Source organism: Thunnus maccoyii, chromosome 6, assembly GCF_910596095.1.
Source record: "Thunnus maccoyii chromosome 6, fThuMac1.1, whole genome shotgun sequence".
Lineage (NCBI taxonomy): Eukaryota > Metazoa > Chordata > Actinopteri > Scombriformes > Scombridae > Thunnus > Thunnus maccoyii.
This window is the reverse complement of record NC_056538.1, coordinates 19427529-19433528: the sequence shown is the minus strand read 5'-3', so window position 1 is coordinate 19433528 and position 6000 is coordinate 19427529.

Here is a 6000-nt window from a genome sequence, read left to right as displayed (position 1 = left end):
TGGTGGCCTAATTTTCAAAGCAATCCGTGATCAAAGTCTACAGTAACATGAATTGAAAGGATCGTTAATAGTTTAAAGAAATGGCTTGTTCATAGTGGTTTGCTAATTCCATATTAGCTTAAATTAGAGGTCAGCACCTTTTCATTTTTATATCATATACCTCCAAACCAAGGAAATTTGACGATGGGAGTTGTATCCAATATTTACATGTTTTACCATTAACTACCAAACCAATGAGAGAGAAGAAGCTGCACACCTGTTTAAAGAGGTTTTTAATGAGAAGGCCCTGCAAAAATGGTTATTGTTGGTTATGACGTACTGTACCACCACACACCCTGCCGCAATGGGGATGTTGGCAGTCACATTTTCTGTTCAGCCCCTTTATGTCAGTTTTAACTGTGGGTTACCAAAAGTTTCATAAGAGGACACTGTTTACACACCCGCCCACCCATTTTGAAAGCAGCCATTTATTCAGTTAACTGGATGTCTGGCTTCAACTTAACTTTCATGATTCTTGTTTATGTGGGTTACCAAAGGCCACCAGAAGTTCTCATAAGTTGACATTGCTCACACACACCCCCACACACACACACAAATGTCATCTTGAAAGCAGCCATAGCATGCCTCAGCTGGTGTGCCTCAGTCCATCTTTACCTGAGGATAAGCTGTAATTTATCTGATCACATTGTCATATCTTCAGTTGAAACAAATTGCTATGTGGGTTTGCCTACTCTTGACCTTTCTTTTTCCTCATTCTAATTTGTTTCTATGTGTCTTGATGTAGCTGTTAAAGACATCAGTGATGTCTTAAAGTGAAACTTTAACACAAAAGTGATGTCTTAAAGTGAAACTTAATGTCACACCGGTGGCAGTTGAAGCCAAACCCCAGAGGCCTGACATTTGTGCCAAGGAACACTGGGTTCTCTTTGTAACAGAATAACAATATGACATTTTTCCTGTAAAAGATGGAGCCTGGGTGCTTCAAAGTAGTTTGAAAAAAGTCACATGTCATGCTTATTCAGGAGCAGGACCTCTCAAATATGTGTAAAAAACACATAATAGATTAAGAGATTGTCCTTGCTGAAATGTTGAATACAATATAGTACAAAAACATATTTTTTTTATCACATTCATAATAATAGGACACTACCACAAACTCAAAAAACTGATTCTCTGACTTCTTCATTGTCTTTACAAAATTTGTAAGAGCTTTTGAGCTTCACAAATGTAGCATTTATTGTACAACTAGTTTCCATCACATGATTGTACATATTGTACTTATATTGAGTCCACCTCATGTATGCAATCAACCTATTTTCAAGCTTATGAAGTATAATATTCTACTCTACTGCCTTTAATTTGCTCTCTCCTTTCTGGTCTTTTAAGCAGTTGCCAGAATAGCACTGTAAGCGTTGTGTTCCAGTTAGTTCATGCATTTCTTTGTAATTGATTATCAGGCTTAAAGATCACACCAAGGTTTCTTACAGATGTTTTTATTTAGTTGCAAACTTGTTCAGAGGGGCAACAGAACTATTGCTGTTGCTTCACAGCTCAGGGTTATCAGAGTGTAATAGAATGAGATTATTAGACATCTACCATTTTAAATGATTCCTGTGCAGAAGAGCAACTTTGTTGAAATCATAAAGTTGAACAGAGAGGTGAATCTGTGCTGTACGGTTGTAGCATTGCAATGAAAGGAAAGACTGTGTCTGTATATAAAGTGTCCAATAGGGGAGCATATGAAATTGAAAATCATGATAGGGGAAAGCATTCACAGCAGGGGATGCCACAGGTAACTGAGGGTGAGGAAAAGATGTAGTTAGTTACAGACAAAAATGCTTTTTGACAGGTGAGATTAGATTCACTCCAACCCAAGCTACAAATCTACAATTTTGTAATGGAGTATTCACCAGTGTTTTGCCAATTTAAGGATGGTCATTTTTTACTGTGATGCAGCATAAATTTAACCTCCATGTATTTTCTGTGGTAGTTAAAAGATACATAATGACAGGCTGGGCAACTGCTCATCATTTGTAGTTCTGGAAAATATTACCATCTCCGTGAAGTGTGGAACCATTATCAGTCGAATCAATGTCTCCTTGTCAGGCGATCACTCAGTGCATATTGCATATACTGTGATTGTACATGTTCACAACATGAGAGGACCTGACAAGACTTTCGCTTTTTGTCAAAGGGTGTTTCCATGTGTAATAATATGAGACATTCTGTTATTTCAGTTATTTTCCCTTCAATGAATTCCTTTTATATTCAGTATTCATGGTTTCGTTTTGAGACATCAGTGTCAATTGACAGCAGAACCATGGGTTTTTTTAGTCAAAGGATGTATCCATAACAGAAATAATAGACAATAATATGAGGTTTTCTGTTATTTCAGCTGTTTTCCCTTCAATTGAATTCTTTTTTCGGTATTCATAGTTTCATTTTCATCGTCAGTGTCAATTGACATTAAAATTGTGCTGTTTTTTTGTTTTGTTTTGTTTTGTTTCTGTGTTCCAAAGGAACACTGTGTCCTTTTGGCCACAGAACATGTAAATATAGGTGTCTCTTGTTTCTCTTCCCAACCAAACAATATTGTAATCATACGTTCCTGTAGAGGAAATAGAGAGATTAACAAATCAACAGTAAATTAAAGGACAAAAAATGTTGATATAAAGTGCTTATTTCTTCCCTGCTAATGCAGATATAGCAAGATCATTTTTTGTGTGTTCAGAATATACAGTAGTGCCTTAAATATGTCCTCTACTCTAAGGTCACATCTGTAGTTTCCATGGTGATGAATCTCATGCTCAGCATACCTAAGATTAAGTGAAGAAGAGTACTGTATTTCTGATGGTCGGCTCCACCCTCTTGGGGTGTGTATCTGCTATAGTCAAATCAATATACTGTCTTCTCACATATCCCCATGTGTGGAGCGCACACACACTATGTCTGCTTGTATTGATTGTATTTGCATGTGCATGTGCATATGTTGTTATGAATATGTATAGATGTTTTTTAACCTTTATTCTCAGTATTGCGCTCTTTGTATATAATTTCCATGTTTGTGTGTGCTTATGTGCATGTAGGAGGACATCTTCACCTATTACACTTGTGAAAGCATATCTGTGCAGATATCTGTCTGTATGTGTCTGTGTGTGCATGTATGTGTAGAATAACTGCTATTGTTAAGGATGTTTGGCTAGGCAGACTTTATACATCAGTGTGTATCTCTGTGTCCCAGGGGAGCTGTGCAGTGTGCCTGTTCTCACGGGATGGGGTGTGTCTGAACACCTATCCCAGGGGCATCTCCAACACAGGGGGAGGCTTAGACGGACTGACCCCTCTGTCTGACCTCTGCACGGTCCTCCACTGGGCCCCACAAGCTCTGCTTCTGCTGGCGTCTGTCTGTGTGAGCCCCCTCGGCAAAGATTCTTTCAGGTCTGGTTTACAAAAAAGCAACGGGAGATAGTAATGTCACATGTGCGCCGACTTCTGAAAGAGTGCAATATCAGCCGAGCAGTACAGTAAAGCCACCAGGATACTCTGAAATAAATCAAAATGGGTGTGTTCCCAGACAGTTGTTGAATGTGGCGTAGCAGCCAAATACCTGTAAACTCATTACAACTCCACGTGTATCAGATTAGTGTTGTCTACATCAGATAGAGGAAGTCACCACAGAAGCAGATTCTGATCGCAATTACATCAAAAAAAAGAAGAAAGTTTGGTTGGCCATCTTGTTTACACTGCAAAAATCTATGCCAAATTCAGCCTTTCCAAATTCATTTTCATCTGGAGTAGGTCTAAGTGTGATCAATGGTTACAATTTTCTTAAATTGCTGACAACACTTTTGCATCTATAAAATTGTTAATAGAAGAGTTGTTATATTGTAAATTGTGCTTCCTGGTGAGTAGAAAGGTTATTATCTAAATATTATCGTGGAATGGGCAGACTACTGCACAAAAAACCCACCCAAATTCATGACATGTACCTGCCTAAGTGTTGGTTCCTTCGGTTTATGGTTCCTCCTAAGCCAAGCTGGTGTTTAATTAGGTGGCGGCAGTTTGCTGTGTGAGCCAGGCCTAGACCAAAGAGGAGGATTAGAGAAGTGAGAAACTAGGGCAGAGGAAGAGAATAACGCAGACACAATAGCTACCTGCACAGTGGCTATTAAACCCAAAGGCTGGGGAGCAGCATTTACATATCACCTTTTCCGATCAAGCAGGGACACGTTTGTCGGTTGACAGCAGGAAACTGTGTCAGTAGGAGCAGGAGTAGTTTATCTAACCAACATGACAAGACTGCACTTCATCCAATCTGCTTTTGCAGCTAACAGCCAGGGCCAACAGGCATTATCGGCTACAGTAAGGGGATTAGGCTGCCATGTGCACTGTGAGAGCAAGGGAGGGAAGAAAGGAAGGGAAATGTAGTTGTGGATCTGGAGATTGAGGGAGTGGAGATTAAGAGATTTTTTTTTCATTTTAAATGCTGGCTCTACTCTCCAGAACACCAAAGTCCCAGTGAAAACAAGCACGAGCCAATGTCAGCTTTCATGTTAGCATAAAGATCCCTGACTGTGTTTTCATTATAGAGCAGAATCCTTTAATAGCACTGACTACTGAAATTATATTAAACTGACTCAGCAGTTGCCAACATGATATGATTTTACAGCCTTCCATGCTCGATACCGTGGGACTAAAATGGTGGCGGTATGTATGGGAAAAGTATCTGTGGATGTACTGGAGGATTAAGAGTGGAATGAGCAAATATGTGAAAAATATTCCAATTGTTAGAGAGTCAAGGAGAGAAGGAGAAGAGGTAAGACAATGTTGTCAACAGACTGACAGAATCTGTGGTTGTTATAGCAACATGGAGCCTCTACCCTGCAGCCAGCAGGGTTCCCACAAGGTGGTGATGACATCATTGCCATGGAAGCACTGACATTTTTACCTCGGTCCATCTCTTTTACGAGGGAGAAGTAGGTTATAGTTTTACTTTGCATGAGGGGTTCTTTGCCTCTGAATAACTTCCTTGTTAGTCAACATTTATTAAACCAGTTTTTTCCTTTTGACAAATTTAATTTGGCTTATTTTGGGCAGTCCTCCATTCTGGCTCTAATACTACAGGCTGACCTGGCTGGTACCCTTTCAGTGTTTCCATTTGTAGAGTGTCGGGACAATACTTTTGTCAAGGCCATGTGAAGGACATCAGCCCAGCCAAACACAGCAGCATGTGAGAGGAACAGTAAACAAGGTGACCACACCTCAAAAACTCTCTTTCATACCTTGTGTAAACTTCCACATACACCTTAGTGACCTCTACTCTGGAGTGGACCAGTCTCAGCCAGCCACTTGTAATGTACACAGGACTATGAAAACACACATTACATACTCACATGCATGTTTCTCCACGGACATGTAAAGATATACACATAAATAAGTAGGCACACACATAAACAAAACATGTACACATGGTTTGCTTTGTGATGTGAGGAGATGTTTTTCATAGCAATTGATGTCTAGCATAACCCATCCATAAAACCATGACCAATTTGTTACCAATTTATTATATTTCTAAAATGTATATAACTACATTTTTCTGATTAGATGAGTTAATAAATAGTATAGAAAGACTTCAGACTTGCCTTTTAGTAAACTGCACTCAATGAACCTAACCTGTCATTCATACTACAGTGCAGATGGTTTCACCTCACTCCTCCTGGGATGTTTTTTCTAGCATCTGTATCACATCAGGAAATGACAGTTGGCAAGCTACTAGGTACTAGGGGTGTGCCCGAATACAAATACGTTATTTTGCAAAGCACAAATAGTGTTTTTGTTGTTTTTTTTTTTTTTTACAAATATTTGTTTCATACAAACATTTTAAAAATTGTTTGTTTTCGGGAAGAAAAAAAACCCTGTGTCAAATACCAGCGCGCAGGTCAGTTACTTCGCTATCTCAGTCTCTCTCCTCTGCTCCGCTGTTACGTCTGTCAGCAGGTC